The 22,472-nt window shown below is 31.2% G+C and overlaps 1 protein-coding gene across 1 annotated transcript in view; it reads right to left on the bottom strand.

Moving 5' to 3' along the window:
* The window catches only part of LOC132713235 (guanylate-binding protein 1-like), a 33,914-nt gene extending 20,179 nt beyond the window's left edge, over window positions 1–13,735 (bottom strand). The window contains exons 1-2 of the mRNA XM_060695731.1: window positions 13,510–13,735; window positions 4,387–4,472 (exon numbers count right to left, since the gene is read on the bottom strand). The gene's annotated coding sequence lies outside the window, so the exon portion shown is untranslated. The remainder of the gene's footprint in view (window positions 1–4,386; window positions 4,473–13,509) is intronic.
* Between the last annotated feature and the right edge of the window lie 8,737 nt (window positions 13,736–22,472).

The following is a 22,472-nucleotide window of genomic DNA, read 5'->3' as shown; positions in this document are numbered from 1 at the left end:
AATTTAAAAGACGAACAAAAAGAGAAAATGAAGAAATCTATAATGTTACCTTTAAACAAACAATTTTAAACAACGGGTCATACATAGCACTATGTGGGGGTATAAATAGACACTAAACAATTGATTTGATAAAATTCGTGGACTATTTTTAAAATTTTCAATTTGTGAAAATGAACAGAAGTCATTTCCTGTATTTTAAACAAATCAAGATTATTTCTGCTTATTGAGCTTAGCTCACTAATACTGCGTGCGGTATACGAGCCTCCGGTTTGTGTGCCTATCGTTGTACGATTTCGACCGTGATAACAATAAAATTAAAAAAAAAATCATATGCCTGCACCAGAATTATTGACTGACATTGATATTTGTTTTGTTTGTTACCTAGTTATTGAAGTTTAAAGTACGAGGGACTTTACATTGAACAAATGATAGAACATTAAAGAATTAAATAAACCAAGGAATATTTTGATCAGTGTTATTTATCTTTAAGTATTTGTTATCCAAAATATGTCTTGTTTTTTATAATTTGATTCATTTACATTCAACGTTTAACCTCATCGAAAATAAACCGTTTATCATTGTTATTTGCAGACAAAAAAAATGACATTCATGTTTATATCTTATGCTTATTTACTTTCCAATTAATAAAAGAAATATAGAATTATCAGCGGTAAGCGTAAGGTTAACATATTAATAATTTATGCATTTGAAAAGCTGTTAACATTAACATAGTATTTTTCACTCTTTTAACCCAGAAATATATTTATAGTCGTCGTATCATTTGTATCAATCGTGTTGCTGGGTCATGTGGGAGTTGCGTTCATTGACCGTCGCCTTTCCTTGTTGATCTTGTTTATCATATTTCCTTTATTTAAACGTAAAAGTGAAGCCTCGAGCTTAATGATTTAGTTCAGTATTTTTGTATCGCAGTGTATTGCACTAACATTGACACTATTGAAACGAAATATCAATTTTGAAACAACATGAATAATAGCAAATTATTGACACAGAATGGCAAGTCTGATCTGGAATTATAAAACTTTTGTGCACGCTTAAAACGTAGTTTTTGTCTATTTATAAATAACAGTGTTTGCATTTTCAAATATAAACAAGCACCTAGACGACTGTCTGGTCTGATCTCCTTAAATGCATAAATAAAAAGTAATATAGCATACTGAACAAAATCAAACATCAATATATGTTATTTGCCCAAGCTTTCAGAAGTTATCCAACATGATAGTGCATGCATTTGCATTAAATGGCATACTCGTTCTAATAAATTACAATGTCATACATAGGTCAATGCTGATGTCAGTATTATAAAAATCTGAAAGAAGCGTGATCTCTCGTAGCATTAATCACAGAGAAATAAAATGCAAAATTGCGGACTTTGTTTGATTAAGTCTGTACATGAGTGATAATGAAAAAGTGCAACTTTCCGCACGCCCTATAGCATCGCCTTGAGGGGTACTCAACTGTCAAATCCACACTTTCTATGTGATTACATACTTTTTTTAAAAATAACGTTTAAAGTTAAGATAAGACATCCTTAAAGATCCTGTAGCACAATTTTTTCATGGTTTTATTTCATAAATATGATGCTCAATTTAAGATTTGTCAATATTGTAAGTTCCAAAAAGCATTATTTATAAAAATATTACCCAATTTAACATTTCATGTAAATAAAGGGAGGTGATTAGAAATTTATTTTCTATAAATTTTAAGTCAAATTTTCCAATAAGAAATGAATGCATGTAATTTATTGATTAAATATAATTTGCACAAATATTTGCAGTACACATTTTACATATTCTTCGGTGTTTGAAAATTGTTTTAATTGCATAATTATATACATATATAATATTTAGCAAGTGTGGTACACACAGTAACAATATCAATCACAAAACATTCAGGAATGAGCAATGTGTTTTGCTAGACCGATAATTTACAGACATGTATCCTCGTCTATATAACGTTTTATAAGCGACTGTTATTCTTATTAGAGTAACAATATTTAAAAAAAGAGAAAAAAAGAACGCTCCATATTCGCTGTTAGTCATTTTTATCATCTTATTCTTCAATTCCTGTCATCGGTTTAAGAATATGTATTATATGAGAGACTGGAAACTATTGTTTACAATAAATTCTGGTAGAAGACTAAGATTTGTTTTTTCTCTAAACAAGTTGTTTATCTCTATATCAATTTTCATCGAAGCAGTATCATCTTAAATCTGTGTATTATTATCTAAGTTTTTGATTTTGCAAATATTTATGTTAATAAATTTCTAAAGCCCTGAAAAAACCTCAATATTATTTGAATTAACATTGACAGAAACAATTTGCATTACGCAAAACAAATAAATAGAGAGAAGATCTATATTAACCAGGGTTTATTAACAACATCGCTTTCTTTCAAATTGAAATAACATTTGTCAAAGTTAAACTCTTTGAAAACTGTCGATAAAAGTGTATTGAATTTTAACAACTTAAATATACATTCTATATAAGACGCTTTTTATAAGTCATCGGACCGCTACTTGCTAGGTGTAATTTTAAGTCATCATCTTCACATGTATGTTTTGATAAAATTCCCAGTCTATTTTTATAACTTTAAATTGAACATGACAGATATTTCGAAATATTGCACTCGACTGATTTTCCATATTAAAATGTCTGACTCAAACGTTCCTTTATAAGATCTTTAGTTCGATACATTGTTTTGCTTTTGAGTAAAAAATAAACTAACTGTTATAACAACATGCTTGATTGTGATTTTATGGACCGTACACATCTGTACACAATAATTCTCAAAAGATCACAGTCAAACATAGTTATATGATTATTGGGTAAAACAATTATAAATAGATGCATCACAAGTGACTGTTATTTTTGTATATTATTTCATTGTTACAAACCTGATTCTAGTGAGTAACTGAAAATTAAAACTCTATACCTCTGATCGTATATAACTGTAACACAATTGAATTACTTTCGAGCATAGATCAGTACCTGTGTATTTATGCTTAAGTGTGTATGTATGTAGATGATTTTGTTTCGTAAAGAACAATTTTACATGAATTTGTATTGATTATTGGTAAAACAGATGTCTCCTGTTCTACAATGAAAAAAAAAAGCCCACAGACTATTTCAAAATGAAATAAGCTGAATTAATTCTGTCGATGTATTTATGAGATAAATTAAATATTCTAACACTGTCTATAATAATTTTTCTATATAAACAAAGAAGGCCCGAAGCGTGCATATTCTACAACAATGCACTCGCCGTTCTTATTATCTCCCTGTGTGGGCGCCATTTTGTTTGAAAAATCTGATAATAAAAACAATCTTTTGTCGAATTTTGTTGTGAAAACTATCTAGAATGAACGAAAATGGTATAACTAAGAAAATTAATGCGAACACCAATATCTTTAATTCAGTCGTTAACGATGTACAGACGTTTAAAGTGTTGTTTACGTGACGTCACAATGTAGCGCCAAACAGCACGTGCAAGACAATCGAATCAAGAACGCTATTTTAATGTCGCAAACAAGTTAAGTTTTACATTTATTTAACTTTCAATAATTTGTATTTCGCTTGAAAAATTATAGAGTGAAATAAAATTAACAAACAAAATTTTATCAAGGTTTTCAAAATTCGTTATTCTCAAAATGTTTCTACACACAATAGATTTAACGACATATTTTTTCAACCCACTGGAATAGCCTTTAAAGACTGAGGCGAAAACAAATTTAACCACCAAACATTAAGTCCAACTTTAAAATAATAATAATATTTTTTCTTGACGTGTAAGAATGGAAATAGATATTAATTCTTCGTGCATTGTTGTATAATAATGCACTTTTTTCGCTCAAATGCTTTGTAATTAATCCCTCAGGCCTATCGGCCTTCGTGATTATAATTTATTACTACGCATTTGAACTCAAATCGTGCATTATTCTACAACAATGCACTCAGAATTGATATCTATTTCCTAAATAATAGTTTCAAGTTTTATTGATACACTCAGCATATTTACATATGATAAGAGGTGTACAATAATATATAAACAAAATTAATAAATGTGTAATCAGGTTGTGTATACAAATTAAATGAACTACAGTAGTTTTAATAAATGCGGTCGTCGGTCCTGTGAATTGAAATGATTTAAACTTGCCTAAATTTTTAAGCCATAGACCACGATCAAAATGAAATCCAAATTTAAAAAATAATCAACCCCAACAAAAATAATTGATTTGATATAAATATGTCACATTTATATCGTTTGATACCTGGTAAATTAATCTTTAATGCACAGTGAACTTAAAAAAAAGAATGAAACATAACGACTTGAAATGAAAAAAGATATATTTTGACAGATATGTTTACCTTAAAGTGTTAGCTATCCAAGGTACAGCGCGTCCTATGCCTTCTTCTTACAGACAATCCCTGGGAGGAACAAATACGGATCTGACCTGTTCGGGTAAAAAGTTCTTTTACATTAAAGTTTTCAGCTAAATACATCGAGCAACTTTATTTACGTAGAAATAAAACAAGAACTTTCGTTTGGTAAAACTTATGCTCTAATACAAATTTTTGTCCGTTAATAATTTGCCAAAAGGATTCTAACCATTCACTTCGTGATGATATGTATACATGAAAAAATTATATAGACAGAGACATCAACCTTTGGTCTTTTTTTTGACACATAATTGTTTTCTTTTCCCCCCCTTTTTGCCAATTAAAGTAATAGTCTAAAAATAAATATACACAATTATATGACGTAGAACCACGTAACTCTTAATACCACTTAAAGTTACCTAACTATTCATTGTAACTACCTTACATTATACTAAAACAAAGGTCAATAACGGTTGTAAAATAGATTTCTTGCACTGGTTTCTTTCAGTGTCCAAGCTCTACCTACAATAAGAGTATTCAAGGTGTTTTCCTATCAAACAACAAGGTGTCTACCTATCAAATATGAACGACATCAGTCAATTAATAAAAGCCGTACGAGGGAAAAGTGTCAAAATAATATTAGTACTGCTAAAATGAATAAATAAAAATTATAAAAATAAACAACAACCCCATAACCCCCCCCCCCCGAAATAAAAGAAAATAAAAAAAGAAAAACATACAATTATGTTACTATATAATTATGTAACTTGACAAAATCATTGATTTTGTATTGTATTTCTACAAATTGTAACACTTTTGTTTTCATTCAATAGTTTACCTCCAAAAGTACCAAAATTATTGTAAAGATGATGTAAATTGTAAATTGTTATCGGGATTATTTCTTACTATGTTTGTGTCCGTAATTAAATAACTGCGTTTTTAAAGTACCTCAGTGTACAAAAACCTTAATAAGAATCGAAAACGCAACAACAATTTTGAAACGGGCAAACTATTTACACGGAACTTTGGTCGATATCAAGTAACCATTCAGAGCTGAAAACAAAGGTCAATAAGGCAATGCAATTTTTACCGAAAAAGCGTCTAACGCAGCCCAGCTGCACTTTAAAGTTTATTAATGTAAGTATATATATTTTTCAAAATTCAAATTAAGGACCAACACAGTTTTGAGCAGATACATGTATTTACTTCATAATAAGTCCAGTAAAACCCCTCAATTAAGACCACCATTGGGACTGGACCAAAGAGGTCTTAATTGTGGGGTGGTCTTAATTGTGAGTATTCTTATTGCTTACACACTTTATGACCATGGTCTATTTAAGTCATTTTGTGCAAATAAACAATATGTATCTTAACCTGCAAATATTAAGCAAGTATATAAATTTGCTATAAATTTATTTCTTATTTGTTGGGTGTATTATGTACATGTACATAATACACCCAACAAATAAGAAATAAATTCATCGCAAAATCAATGTGCTTAAAGCAACATTAAACCACTCTAAAATTTACTTTCTCACCTAATTTAATACAATATCCCAATAACATAATGTGCTTTTGACACCTTGTGAAATGAAGTGTCATGCCTTTAAGCAGAAAATAACAACATAACAACAAATTGAAGATCTAGGTAGGTGTTGACTTTAAATCAATGGTCTCATTAGCGGGGTCAAATGAAGAACAAAATAAAGAATTGGGACTGAATCTGGTGGTCTTAAAGGTGGATAAGTGAGGTGGTCTTAATTCTGGATAACGTAACCATTGACATAAAGAACAGAAAATTCCGTTCTTATAAAAAATGGTCTTGATAGTTTGGTGGTCTTAATTCCGGGGTGGTCTTAAGGAGGGATTCTACTGTACATTAAAAAAGACTTATATACATTGTACAAATGTATTTTACTTGACAATGCACATTGGGTGGTTAAATTATGTCATGGATGATTGATAACAATTCTATATGTAACTCCAAGTACGTGCATGTATTTCAATAATAACGAAAAAAGTATATTTACGACGTTGACATAATTATGATATAAAAGCTTACCAGCGAGTTGACCAGTACTGTTCCAAATTGACCAGAGAAGAACGCTTATATAGAATTAAATGTTCAAAGTTAGTTCTGCGTTTTTCATCCGTACTACACGACAAGGGTACCCTGAAGGCATCGAACCAAAAGTTGGAGAGGACACAAATTCTGAGACAAACGAGGAGGGACATTTCAAGAACTTTACGTGAAATGATAAGAACAAGGGACAAGTTTAGGGTGTAAAAAATTGGTAACGGGTACGAAATGGGATTTGATGGGAAAACTAGAAAAAAATACTTATCACCAATGACAAATATATGTGTTACTTGACCAATATATCCTAACCATTTTTACGTGGTTTAAAGAATGACTTTTTATTCATAAACAAATCCGTATCCGGCAAAAGAGTGATACGGGTTAGTCATTTTTTCTTTTTGCGACATGACAGGTTCCCTTGTTTTTAAATGTGCGTTTTAAAGTCCCTTTATTTACAGTCCTTGTTTATTACAACAATTGTAGGAATTTCTACTTCCTTCATTTAAAACATAAATGTATATTGTTATAATAATGCTCCCGATTGTGCAGTCAATTTAGTTATGTAATAGTCAAAACTATGATAAACAAGATCAACAAGGAAAGGAAGCGTTTAAACGCCAACCCCGCATGACCCAGCAACAAGGATTAGAGGCCAGGGTCCCAGGAGGACCCAAACAAAAACAGGACAAAACACAAGGCAGAAGACGGACAGAATAATCAATTAAGTAATACATAAAAGGAACAAATAGTAACCGACAAGGCAATCGAACACAATTGATTGCTAAAAAGCTTCAGTAAAAGGGCAATTTTAGGTACGGTGTTGAAGGGGCAAAATAAAAATAAACTAGGGACAAAAGGGTAGATACTTACCGTAGACGAGAAAAAACAAGAAATAACACAAAAAAATCACCATACTATTATGAAACAACAAAGACATACATCCGAGGGACACAGAAGTATGCCGCATTGGAACGATCAGCAGCATAAGTGCTGCTTGGGAGTTTTAACCGGTTAAAACCTGTAAAAAATGCCAAGCTAAATGCTTGTGTCAGTATTGTTGTATATTTACATTATTTCGGGGCATCGCTCCAACGATTATGCTATTGTCAATGAAAAGAAGCATAAAAAATGAAAATATAAATACAAAACAAGAGCACCGCTAGGCGGAGCATTATATCCCCGAAAGTGAGTTTTTAAAAATGATGAAGCATTTGTAAGACATGGGAATTATTTTTTTTTACTACGACGGATGAACAGAATAGCGCCAGGGATATAACATAATAATCATAAGCAATTTCTTAGGGCATAAACTTAATGTACTCAATATAAGTGATCATCCTACTAAGTAAAACAGTTGTTAAACTTTTAACAATATTAAGGTCATTTGATATTGACCTTTGACCTTGTGTCCCCAATATAGATATGGATCATTTATTCAATATAGGCAATCATCCTATGAAGTTTGAACACTGTAAGCCAAATGGAACTTGTGTTATGCTCTGAAAAGCACAATTTTCATTGTTAAGTTCATTGTGATCCTGACCTTTGATCTTATAAGCCTAATTTTAATAGGGGTTAGGTAATGGACATAGCTGTTCATCCAATAAAATTTTAGAGCTGTAGGTTTATTACTACTTAAGTTATTCAGCTTTGATTTTTAAGGTTATAATGACATTGACCTTGTGACCCAAAAATTATAAGGGGTCATCTACTCAATATTGACAATTATCCTATTAAGTTTGAAAAAAGGAACTTCAATTATGTTCCAGAAACCACAATTTTCAGTGTCAAGATAATTGTGACCCTGACCTTTGACCTTATGACACCAAATTCAATAGAGGTCTTCTACCTGATATTGACAAACATCCTATGAAGTTTAAATATTGTGGGCAAAATGGAACTTAAGTTATGCTCCAGAAACAGTTGTCAGTTTTAAGGTAATAGTGACCTTGACCTTTGGCCCTTTGACCCGAAATTCAACAGGTGTTTTCTACCTAATATGTACAATCATGCTATGAAGTTTGAACATTGTGGGCTGAATGAAACTTAAGTTATCCTCCGGAAACTGTTTTCAGTTTAAAGGTAATAGTGACCATGACCTTTGACATAATGACCCCCAATTCAATAGGGTCTTCTACCTAATATGGACAATAATCCTATGAAGTTTAAATATTGTGGGCCGAATGGAACTTTAGTTATGCTACGGAAATTGTTTTTAGTTTAAAGGTAAAAGTGACCTTAACTTTGACCTTGTTCTCCAAAATCGACTGGGGTCTTCTACCCAATATGGAGAATTATCCTATGAAGCTTGAATATTGTGGGCCGAATAGAACTTAAATTATGCTCCAGAAACCAAATTGCTAACTGAAGGATAGACCGGCGGACATACAGACAGGCAGGCGGACGGACGCCAGGGGGTATAACAAAATATGCCCGAAATTTTTTCGGGCATATGAATATAAATAAAAGAAAATTATTGACACAGGATGGTAAGTTTGATCTGGATTTATAAAAGCGTAGACTTTGTATGTGTGTAAATAATAGTGTTTGCAATTCCAAATATAAACACGCACCTAGACGACGGTTATATCTAATCTTAAATGCATCAACAAAAAATAATTTATTAATTTTAACAAAATTCAAGATGAATATATTTTATTTTTCAAGTTGACAGAAGTTGTTCAACATGATAGTGCACTGCATTAAATAACATGCTCGTTCTAATAAAGAACAAAGTCATACATAGGTCAATGCTGATGTTAGTATAATAAGATTCTGGAAGAAACGTGATCTCTCAGAAGCATAAATCACAGCGAAATTTCATGAAAATCACAGACTTGGTTTGATTAAGTCTGTACATGAAGGAAAATGAAAATTTGCATCTTCCCTCACGCCCCATAGCACCGGTTTAAGGGGTACTGGAATTTCAATACCACACTACTTTATTAAGTATACATGTATCTTCGTCAATATAACGTTCTATATGCGACTGTTGATCTTATTGGACATCATAAAATTAAAAAGTGGACAAAAAAAAGGTCTAAATTTGCTGCTAGTCATTTTTATCATTTGGTTCATTAATTATTGTCATCAGTTTTAGAATTGAAACTTATTTTACAATAAATTCTGGTAGAACACTAAGGTTTGTTTCCTTTACAAACTTTGTTTATCTCTATATCAATTTTCATCAAATCAGTATAGTCTTTAAACTGTGAATTATTATTGTTATTATTATTATTAGAATTGTGTATAAGATATTATTTCCCTAAAATATTCTTTTTCTCAAATATATTTAAACCTGTTTGATTTTATGTACATACACGTCACTAAAGTACTTTTATCTACCCTACACTATTGGCAACATAGGATGGTAGACCAAGGTCTAAGTTTTTGTTTTCCAAATATTTATGTTAATACATTACTAAAGCCCTATAAACAGGAGCTTTATTGTTCAAGATAAACCTCGATAAAGTGTTAAAACAGTCAATTGATGGGTCGATATAAGGTAATAGATCATTTGAATTTACACTGAAGGACACAATTTATGTACCGCAAAATAAATGTAAACAGAAACGATTGATATTGACCAGGAAAAACGTCGAAACATTGCTTTTTATTTATTTTTTTAATTGAAATGAAACTTGTAAAAGTATAACCCTTTGAAAACTGTCAATGATGACTGTAGTTTCTAAATATCGCAATATCTTTCATATGTATTAAGCGCTTCTTTTAAGTTATTTGCTGTCTCATCCATAATAACAGTGTCATCTGCATATAACAGAATGAAGATTTGTAAAAAAATGTAAAGCTCGTTTATATTCTGATCATTATGAAGCAAAATTCCACGTGTAATACAATTATTTTGAAAGAAATCTTTAAAATCATTCAAATACATCGGGAAGAGTCAGGGAGATAAATTTTCCTCTTGACGGAACTATTATATTATATGAGAAAAAGTTAGATAGTTGAAAATTTAGCTTCACACATGATTTTATTCCTTTGTACATATTTGTTTTAACCTGCAGACATTTTCCTTGTATATAAGCATTAATTAATTTTTCCCATAGACCGTTTCTCCACACAGTATCAAATGCCTGTTTTAAATCAATAAATGAGCAAACTAGTTTTTTTCCGGTGTTATTTAAATATTGAATGATAAATTATCCGAGGTTGAGAAACCTTTTCTAAATCCTGCTTGTGTGTTATTAACAATATCATTTGACTCTACAATGTGATTCTTTTATTAAATATGCTTGTGAAAACTTTGTCTAGGCAACTTAATAATGTAATTGGTCTATAATTGTCTGGTTTTGCATGGTCATCCTTGTTTTTGTAGATTTGAATAATGATTCCAACTGTACAGTGTTCTGAGATTAGACCCATATCAAGCACTACGTTGAATAATTTGACATAAACATGTTTCATGAAGGAGAGAGGCCTTAATCTGTTCATTTACTATGTTATCATAACCACTCGCTTTGTTATTTTTAAGATTATTACATGTAACTGCTTTAACGACTTCATTGATATCAATAGGCATATTAAGTAATTAATTAATTAATTATCACTATTATTATTATTATTTATTATTATTATTATTATTATTATCATCATTTATGCCAGATTATGAAATTACATATGCATGTACCTGAACATGAATTCACTATGTATGTCCAAGAATATATCACATAAAGTTTGAATGAATGGCCGAAACAATCGCCATGGACAATAAACATACTAAACTATTATATCAAATTTGTGGAAACCAATTAGCACACTCGATGGCACAAGCATGTTATCTTAAATATGACAATTTAATTATTAATACTGGTTGACGGCCGATGATGTGTATATATTTATACAATAGTTATCTCTGCGTCTCTGCTATATTCAAAAAATATTCATCAAAGATTAAAAGTTCATTATAAAATGAGTTGCTCATATGTTATGACGTTTACCAACAAAAAAAACAGCGAAGTTGAAATGTAGTAAATGAAGTCTTTTGTGTAGATAAAACAAAAAAGCGGAGTTTCAGACGAACTATTTTAAAAAGTGCACTTTTTTTTATTTATTTCAGTGCATTTTTGTATTTTAAGAAAATCAAAACCGAATTCTAATAACAATTTAAACATAATAGATACTTTGTTTTGTCTTATTTATTGTACATAGTGTATAACAATGATATTTACATTAAGTGGAAATAAGGATAAAGCAATCACATTCATAATTAACACTTACATAGTAGTTACAAGTAAAAAATAATTTATATGCATTTATATTTGACAAACTTGGGTAACTTAATTAAATTATTTCGTTCCTACTCGTATCTATGGTCAATAGTTAAAACTTTATAAACAGACGGGTTACTGACTTAAATAATTTAAAAAAAAATCTGATTAATTCAATCTGCATAACAATGGCTATTATTTTTGCTAAGGTGAATTTTCTTGATCATGGCAGTAAAAGATTGATGACATTATGAATTCATTTAATAAGACACATTTTATTCTATGTGCATTAATGATACTGTTAAGCACGATTTAAAGCACACGGTATATAGTATTATGATTAAAACACGAATTTTCAATGACATTTCTCCACTATACGGCCTTTACAGCTTAAGTAATTGTTTACATTAATCATGCATTCGCATTGTGAGAAACGTGATATGATGTATTCAAAGTATTGTGCAATGTCAACTGACATTTGTAATGAAAAAAATCAAAAGTTTTATCAATATTGAAATCTACAATCCCTATAACATTTATATTGATTAAATATCAAGACTGTTTTACCTGCCAACTTGATATATTGAAAATTGTAAAGAGGAATAGTTAAAACTGCGATCGGTGAACATAGTGATATTGATCGGTGAATATGGTGAAATTGTTAAAGATATTCATCTAGCGAATCAATTTTTAACCATAAACTGTTTTGATGTCTACACTTCACAGTCGTTGTGGTTTTCTTAACAATTAATATAATACCGCCGTGTAAAGGGTATAAAGAAATATCGAATGGAATGTTTAAACAATATAATTCAGTTGTAACCCTTAATTTTGAGGCCTCAAATAGTGGAAAAAATGTCATATTTAGGCCCCACACACTTTTTTGTTTGGGAAATGTTTTTACAAAATGTAATCACTTGTTTTTCGCCCCCCGCCGGTAACGTCAAGACAATTGTGGACTTGTGAGAGGCCTCAGGCGATCTTAAAGTAAGGTGTATCCAAAACTGAAAAGCCTTTGGCACTATCTCAAGCTATAGATAAGTTGTATCACTTTGAAATAAGTTTAATTGAAAAAGTGTTGTTTGACAATTTGGAGATGTCCCCTCGTTGCCATGGTAGCAAGAAATTTAAGATTGAGCATGCCAATAAAATGGCTATGGCCCAGTTAAGATTTGTGCCAAGTTTGATTAGTATAATAAAAGTAGTTTGTATAGTTTCATAGCAACTCGAACTTGTAAAAATGTGGGCTTTTCAATGAAAACAGCCATTTTATCTAAAATGCTCATGGAGTAACGGGTTTAAACATGTGAATATGGTATGTTAAGGTAATGAAATGTTCGTGAATAAAATATTATGCATGCTGCTAAGCAGTGTTTTAACTAATAAACAACGATTTTGTGAATGCGCCATTTGTTTTTATGAAAAGCAACTAACTTATTTCCTTCGCACAGGCATTTTAAAGTAACTTTATTTAAATTTCAAGCAATACATTTTGCAACCTTGGTACAGTTTTATAAAACTAATTTTGCTAGTGTTCAATAAGCTGAATTAAATACAAATGAATGCGCGCTTCTGACCGATGATTTGTAATTATTGGACCTCAATAATGATTACAATGAGAATATAAATTATAATTATCTTACTCCACACACATAATTGTTTTATAGTAATACGTAACATGAGTATTGTTTTACACCTGGTAAAATAATTTTAATTACGAAGAAATAAAACATTGAACAAAAGAATAAAACATAAAGAATCTAATTATAATAATTACAGAAATATTTTGACGAATAAATTTACCTTTAAGCATTTGCTTTAGCATTTACACAGGGTGTCTATGCTTTTCCTTCACATAGAAAACTCCCGGCAAAAATAAGACCAACAAATCGTTCAAATTCAGACTTGTTCGGACAAAAATCTCTAATATATCGGCGGTTTCAGCTAAATACACTGAGCAACTTTAAAAACGCAGAAGTAAAACAGGAACCTTCTTTATGTTTAACAGAGACATCAACTTTTGTTTTTTACGACAAAATGTTTCCTGATATATCATTGTTTTCTTTTTTCCTCCTTTTTTGTACAATTAAGGTTGATAAAGAATAGATAAACGCAATTCCTTGACGTCAAGCCATGTGACTATACACATACCTCTTAAGGTTACAGAGAACTATCCATAGTACCTTACATATATTAAAACATAGGTCAGTAAAGGTTGTATGGACAAAAGTGTAAACTAGATTTCTTGCACTGGTTTCTTTCAGTGTCCAAGCTCTATCTGTATCAAGGTATTCAAGGTATGTACCTTTCAAATATTAAAGACACCAGTCAAAATATAAAGGCCGTACGATAGAAAAGTGTCAAAATAGTTTTAGCATTGAATTTATTGAAAAAACTAAATAACAAAAAAAAAACAATAAAAAAACAGTTATGTAACCTGACAAGATCATTGATTTTGTAATTGTATTGCATTTGTGTATGTGTAATTCATAAACCACCGCAACAAAATCAAAAACCACCGCAACAGGTGGAATTTTAATTAGGTAGCTTAAGGTAAACATTATACGGGCAGACGACAGACGGACTGACGTTTTAATTACTTACTACCCAGGGACATAAATCTCAATTAACCAAAACATGTCTTCTATAGGGCTTGAATGAATAAAGTTAAAAGGCGGATATAAAACTTTTGCCTGTTTCAAAGAAACGCTTAATATGTGTGGTTCCTTGCTAATGGTTCTTGTTACTGTGTCGTGTGGGGGTTGCGTTCATTGAATGCCGCCTTTTCCTTGTTGATCTTACCGTTTGTTACGATAAGTTTAATATGATTTTAATTTATTTCATTTTTTTTCATGGAAGGGTTAGGGTGGGCAAGGATCAGGGTATCAACACGGTCGCACTAACACAGTATACATCATATGGCGACGTTACAGCTTTACTGGTGGAGGAAGACCTTAAAAGCCATTTCGTGCATTATGTCAAGCACAAACAGGCACCGGAGTAGATCTACCAACTTTTTTTCGGCTAGCTGGATAGGGCCCGCGAATGACAGAATCCAAGTCTCTGTTGGGATCTCACCCAAAATTGAAAGGGGTAGAAAGTTTGACTTCATGGACCAAAACCAATCGGTCCGGATCCCCCATGATTTTGAAATGACACGGCGTCTCATTTTAACACTTCTTTTTTCATTCAATAGTTTACCTCATAAATACCGAAACTATTGTACAGATGATATGAATGTTAATTGTTATCGGGATTTTGTGTTACTGTGTCTGTGTCGGTGTTTACGTAACTGCGTTTTTAAAGTACCTCAGTGTACAAAATAATACTTTTATATATTAAACGAAAACGAAACAACTATTTTGAAATGGGCAAACTATGTACACAAACGTTTGGTCGATATCCAGTTGCCATTAAAAGCTGAGATCATAGATGTTAAAAGAAAAGCCCCTGACGCAGCCCGGCGAAACCAACAGGGCATCTAGAAGGAGTCTCCCTCGCCGCTGAGGGTTCGAATCCCGACAGGGACTTTGGATTCTTTCATGTGAGGAGGCTATACAGCTAGCTTACGGAATGTCGGTGGTTGAGTGCCTGAAAAATTGCACGAAAGGGGTATTGAGGTATTCCTCCACAAGTAAAGCTGGAACCTCGCCATATGACCTATACTTTGTTGGTGTAACGTAAAACCAAATCAATCAAACAAACAAATCTAGAAGGAGTCCAACCAAAAAGTCAAAGAACAACGGAGAGGGACATGTCAAGAACTATACGTGAAATGATAAGAACAAGGTACAAGTTTAGGTGTCACAAAAGTGGGATATGACGGGAGACTGGAAAAGGAATACTTATCACTATCGACAAAGATATGAGTATCTTAAAAAATCTTTCTTGATCAATAAACCTTTGCGTCGTTTAAAGCATACACTATATGTTTAAGGCTTCACTAAAATTTAACTTATATACATGGAAATCTTCTTCAATTACAAAAGGAAACAAAAGAGAGAAAATGTGGCATTCATGATTTTATCTGCAAATTATGCTTATTTACCTTTCTTTTTTATACAAAAAACAATTATTTATCAGCGGTAAATTAACGGTTAACATATCAATCATATATGCATTTTACAAGACTGTTAACATTAACGTAATATTTTCCATTCATGACCAAGACACAATTGTGTGGGATATAATGACTCGTACTCGTATTGCACATGTGCGTTATAATATCCTTTGAATTCCCTTCATTAAAACGTTAATGTAAATTGTGTTATTATGCTCCCAATTGTGCAGTCATTTAGATATGTAAAAGTAAAGCCTGTAAAACATTTGCCAAGCTCAATGCTTTCAGTATTTTTGTAAAATTATATTGAATAACGCTATTGCAAGGACATATTAAAAAACAAGTTATTGACTTATCTGGTATTATAAATCTTTTCGATTGTGCACACATAAAGCGTAGCCTTGGTCTTTTTGTAAGTAACAATGTTTGCATTCCAAATATAAACAAGCACCCAGACAACGATTTGGTCTGATCTCCTCAAATTCATAAATAAAAAGTAATTTATCATATTTAACAATATCAAAGTTTAAGATAGTCTATGATTAAAGTTAACAGAAGTTGTCCGACATGATCGTGCAAGACTTTGTTTTGAATGTCGTACTCGTCGTAAAAACCAAAGGTCACTGCTGATTTTAGTATGATAATAAAAATTTGGAAGAAGCATAATCTCTCCGGAAGAATAATTCACTCCGAAATTGCATGAAAATTGCGGATGTGGTTTGATTTCGTCTTTACATGAGGGATATTATAAAAATGCAAAATCCCTCATGACCACTAGTATAGACTTGAGTGGTAGTCAATCTTCACTTTCTTCATTATGACACATAAACTGTTAAGACAAGAAATCCTTGTCTATGGAATGATTAAAGAATTTTGCTAGACCGAAAACTTACAAACATGTATTTTCGTCTGTTTATCGTCATTTTATACGCGACTGTTGATCGTATTTGAGTGAAGATATTGCATATCATAAAATTAAAAAGTCGAAAGATAAAGAAGGCTCCAAATTTTCTGAGTCATTTTGTACCATTTAATTCTTAAATTAGTGTCATTGGTTTAAGAATAAGTATTTAATATGCTACTTGAAACTATTGTTTACAATATATTCTGATAGTAGAATAAGATTCGTTGTTTCTCTTAAATGTTGTTTATCTCTATATCAATATGACAAACTTGAAAACAGTATAATTGTTAAACTGTGTATTATTTAAAACATGAACTGTGTAGTATTGATAACAAAAAGAGATTATTTCCCTACGATATTTTTTTTTCAAATGCATTTTAACCTATATTTATATTATTTATCTGCATACACTTCACTAAAAGTACCTTTATCTTCCCTTCACTATTATAACAACCATCGTAAATAGTAATTTGATAGGTCGATATAAGGTACATTGTAATAGGCTGTCAGTATTACTTGATTCTACGTTGAAGGACATAATTTGAAAAATGATTTCAACCAAGGTAATCGTCAAATTTTTCTTTATCTTTCAAAACTATTATGAACACATTTTTCATAGATTTAACCCTTTGAAAACTGTCGATAAAAGTACACTGACTTAAAATTATTTTATAATACGTTTTAGGATTGTACTGCAAACGGACTGGAGCTTGCTAAATATAATGTTTAAGTCTTTATCTTCATATTTAGGTTTTGATAAAAGTCTCAGTTTATGTTTACCTAGTTGAGTGATATTTCGAAAGAATGCTCTCGATTGATAAACATATTTAAATGCCTGAATCAAATGTTTCTGTTCTCTATAAGATCCCTGTTTGCTACATTGTTATCTTTTTGAATAAAAGATAAACGATCTGTGATAACAATATGCTCGTTTGTGATTGTTATGGACCGTACACATCCGTGCACAATTCTGAAAAGATCACAGTCAAACACAATTATATGATAATTGGGAAATCAATTATAATAGATGCATCACAAGTGACATTTATTTTTTATATTATTCTTTTGTCACAAATCAGTTCTAGTGAATGAATGACTATTAAAACATTCTCACATAACAGACAAGAGTATCTACCGTTTACAATGGTAGTAGGAAAAAACCTGTCGTACACCCCAAAGTTCATACACTACTATAGTGCGTTATGATATGTAATATGCAAGAAAAAGAATCAAACACCGGCTATCGGTACAGACTGGAATAACTAGCTCTCGGGTAACTGTTTAGCGGAAACTCGGCAGAGCCTCGTTACCGCCATAAACAGTTACCTTAGCTTTGAGCAAGATATTCCGGTCTATACCGGCAGCTAGTGTAAGATTCTTATATTATACATCAGCCAATTGTATAAACAATTTAACCGCGCGGTTACCACACGGTTACGGTAACCAGCCCGGTAACCTCGCGGTAAGTTACTGTATAAAAAATATCAAAACCAATAGCCGCGCTTTAACCACGGTTAAATCTTACCCAGGTACTGAAGCTTGGTAACTGCACGGTACCCAAATCAAACATGGCGGACATTTCGTTTTCAAAACAGTTGTACAGGAATAAGTATTGATTACATGTATAACAGAAGTGTCCTGTTGTACAACTGAATAAAAGCAAACTTTTTTAAGTAACGGACTTAAGTATCTTATTTGTCAAGAAAGTTTAAGACAGTATATTTACATGCATTAGCCATATCAGTAATTTTTCAACCTTACCGCCAATAGTTTCCAAAATGTGTCCTCTTTCCGTGCAATGCTTTAAACATAATACAAATATGGTCATAATACTTAAACTTAAAATATTTACATCATATACATCAGCATTCGATTTGTAGGTTTTGTGTTAAAATCCTGATGAAAAATATCTAAACGTGATTTTATCAAAAGACAAGAGAAATATGCTTTATCAGACCAAATTATACGATCATCTTTGATATACATTTGTATTTATATCAAGACAGCAAATTAAACAGGATTTTAAATTGGCAGTATAAATGCGTGTTAAAATCTCTTCAGGTATACAACAGTTCGATTGGATCATGTAGATAGTATCTTGTATAGCTTAATACAGAACGCCATATGCATTTGTGTCCAACGATAAACCAGAAAAATACTGAACTATATCAATACTGATGAATGAAAACATAACTATTTATAACGATACTTTGTTCTCGACATGAAAAACGCAGCTACATAACATCCTTTCTAAGAAACTGGGAGGATGGGAAGAGGGAATAACCTTAATTCTTAAGAACGTGTTTAAAGCTGTCAAATACTGCTTCAAGTGAGAAACAATAGTAAAACACCGAATATAGTACCAAACACTTGAAAACCGTGCAATGTATTAAGATATGCATGAAACAAAATATGTTGTAGACTTATCAAAGCATAAACTAAACTATGAACTGGAATGAAGTTACAATGGGAAACAATAATAATGTTATATAAATCCTTTAAGTTAAGCATGCTATGGAAAAAAATCAGTTATGATCTAATATTTCCTTATTATTTTTTTTCAAATGATATGGGCACTTTATTCTTCAGACAAGTGTTTTATAGGCTAATGATGTGTCAGGAGCCATTTTCTCCATACAGGGTCAATTATTTGTTTCGTTCAGTGTTCATTTTGCTATGTACTGTCTGAATGAATGAATGAATGAATGCGTTTCTTTAGACCGGGCGTTAAAGCACATGGGAAAATAAGAATTTATGTTCGCTCATACGTCAATTTGTCGTGTGTTAACGTAGCGTCTGTTATCGTCAGCTATTGTACTGTATCGGATGGTTCCGTTACGTACGTTTATTAGCGACCGAGAACAGTTTATTATGTTTGTGTCTCGTGCAAATGTGTAAACCGTTTTTGACAAATCATGTTGTACGTTATATAAAAGGGATTTGACAGAAGTTTTACATTGGTTTTTAACATGTCATTTCTTCATTACTCTGCGAACTATCTTTCTCCAACACATTTTGTCTTTATTCTCTAATCAGTATAATACATAGATTCTAGATATAAATACATTCTGTACGATAACCAGAAATATAACTTAATAAGTAACATAAAATAAATTATTTTTATTTCTTTCATTTACTTGATAACATTTTTATTTTCACCGCTCTTGTAATTTTGTATTTCATGTATTTATGCGTTTTTAATAAACTTCTATTATAATCATGTATTGATGTTTCAGACTGTCTTTTCCTTCGTATAATTATTCTATCAAATTGACGAACATAGCTCAGGAGTTGTAGTGAAAATTCTACCCGTTGACATAAATGGAATGTAATCCTAAGTCTATTTTCATAATGGCCATTATATACAAATTCTTTTAAACAGTCTGTATTGAACCTTAAAAACCAACAAGATCTCATACATTATATCATTTTAATTTTTTAAAGCTATTTCTGGTGTTCTGTCACAATTTCCAATAAGTTACACATTGGTCATTTTCTGAGTCAGCTTTGGTTTCTTTTGCGTTTTGGTAATTAGCACTGTTCTAGTGAATTAGTATTTCGTATGGAAGTAAAAATATATTTTGTTTACAATTTGCTACGCTTAACACAACTTAATTTACATTTAAGATTATTTTATGAGCTTCTCTCAAAAATAAAAGAATGAATTAAACTAAAAACAAAAATAAAATTAGTAAATCAATAAAATAAATAAACAAATGAAAACCCTTTTACGAAATGTATACACACATCAAGTGATTTATTTTTAATGAGTGTATCATTTATGAGAATAAAAAACGTTTAATTTCAATCGTATAAAACATGTTTCTTTCTTTGCTCTATGCTCTGTGCATTCTGCTTTTTGAATATGACTTTCCCTGAGATTTTACTTATGTTCGCTTAGACTTAAAACTGTCTTAAAAAATCTCCGAAACTACAGTGCCAACAACAGGAAAAAATATCATGTAACATCACCTTATGATCTATGTGTAAATTATGAATTATTTGATCAGGGTTAAAATCACTTAGTTTATATGGACTCATATGTATATAGCTATATGAGTCTTATTGCGTGAAACATTTCTGAGTTCCTAGATATTTGGCATGTTTCTTTGGAAGCGAACCATTACAAATTGTTCAAAAATCATAACTGTATGTGGTGATAAAAATGATACTCCTAATATGATCTTATCTTATTTTGTATTAAAGAATATGGCAATTTTCCTGGAGTGGATCTTGGGTAAGTGATCTCGGGTAGTTTAATGATGACAGGGAAATTTGAATAATTTTTGACCGACAGTTTGTTAATATTTCAAATCATCAGCAACTTTATGTCGGTCCAGCGATACTATTGATATACCTATTTCACTACACTCAGATCATATGATCTATCTGTCGCCTTAGGTTTACTTTGTATCTTTTGAAAATCCATATCTTGATATTTCATTCTATGAGCATTATATTATTATACTTGTTTACAATGATATGAAAGTAGATGTAACTGAATCATACTGATACAAGCCTTCAGTTAGAGTATGTTAACTAATGCAAAATTCATTTTTCTCATTGTGTTAGCTTGAAAGCAATGATATGAATTCATAGAAAGTTTAACAAAAAAGAAAGAAATGAACTTAACTTACACATGTCGTTGTTGTTGTTTTTCAATTGTCTAATTAATTTACCAAACCCACTTTGATAAAATATAAAACCTACAGATTTTATGTTTTTGTGACATTTTTACAATATCAAATACACTATAAGAAATTAAGTTACATTTTGAATTCTATACATAGACCTATTAGATATCCATGTTAGAGAAATATGGAAATATGATATTGGTACTTTCCTTTAATATTTTTTTAATTAAGATATTTTTGAAAAGAACATTGTGGTTTACATATAATTGGATAATTTGTGATATGTTTAAACACTTTTTTATCGAACAATGCATAATTTGTGCTAATCATACTACGAAAGAGATATATCGTTTGTTTACATTTGAATTTGATGTAAAGGAATATTTTATACATACGTTAGTTTAAGTTTCAGGTCTGTACATAAATTTCTCTAATTGGGCTTTTATGTACGTTTACTATATATATTTTTAATGCACTTCTTGAATATGTTGCGCTTTAAGACTTTGCACAATTGGACTAGCTGCGCTTTTTGGACTTGCTTCATTACCTTGACTTCCTACATTTTAGGAATGTCTGCGTTTTTTTCTGCTTTTGACTTGACTTGCTGCCATACAGTACTTGCTGCGCTTTTATACTTCCTTCTCATACGACAATTGTCTGCACTACTGGACTTGCAGCACTGCTGGACTTGCTGTGTGTCTTAGACTTGCTTTGATACTGGGAAAGCAGACCTTCTCTAAGACTTGTTTTGTTAAGGGAAACATACATTTTCTTAGAATTGCTTTGTTACAGGAAAACAGACCTCTTCTAAGACTTGCTTTGTTACAGGAAACGAATCTCTTTTGAAACCTGCTTTTACTGGAACTCTTTTAAGTAATTACTCTTCCAATAAGAAGCAGACTTCATTTTAGAACTTCTTCCTTACTGCCTGGCTGAAGAGAAGACCTGTTTAAAAATAGTATTAAATGTATTAATTTAGGGAAAATGTTTCTGCGGCGAAATTAACGATATGTCTGAGGCCTACGGCAGTTTAATGCATATTATTCATCATATGTCAGTATATTGGAAGTATTTGTAATCTGGTAAAGTTTCAATTACAGTTATCGTAATATAATTATGCATGGTCTAAAAACAGTGTCAATATTAGTTAATTTTTTATAACCTTTCA

This window comes from Ruditapes philippinarum, unplaced genomic scaffold (assembly GCF_026571515.1).
Source record: "Ruditapes philippinarum isolate M1 unplaced genomic scaffold, ASM2657151v2 ctg217_1_1_1_1, whole genome shotgun sequence".
NCBI classification, from domain to species: domain Eukaryota; kingdom Metazoa; phylum Mollusca; class Bivalvia; order Venerida; family Veneridae; genus Ruditapes; species Ruditapes philippinarum.
The sequence above is the reverse complement of the archived record's forward strand: the minus strand, read 5'-3'. Positions and strand labels throughout refer to the sequence as shown.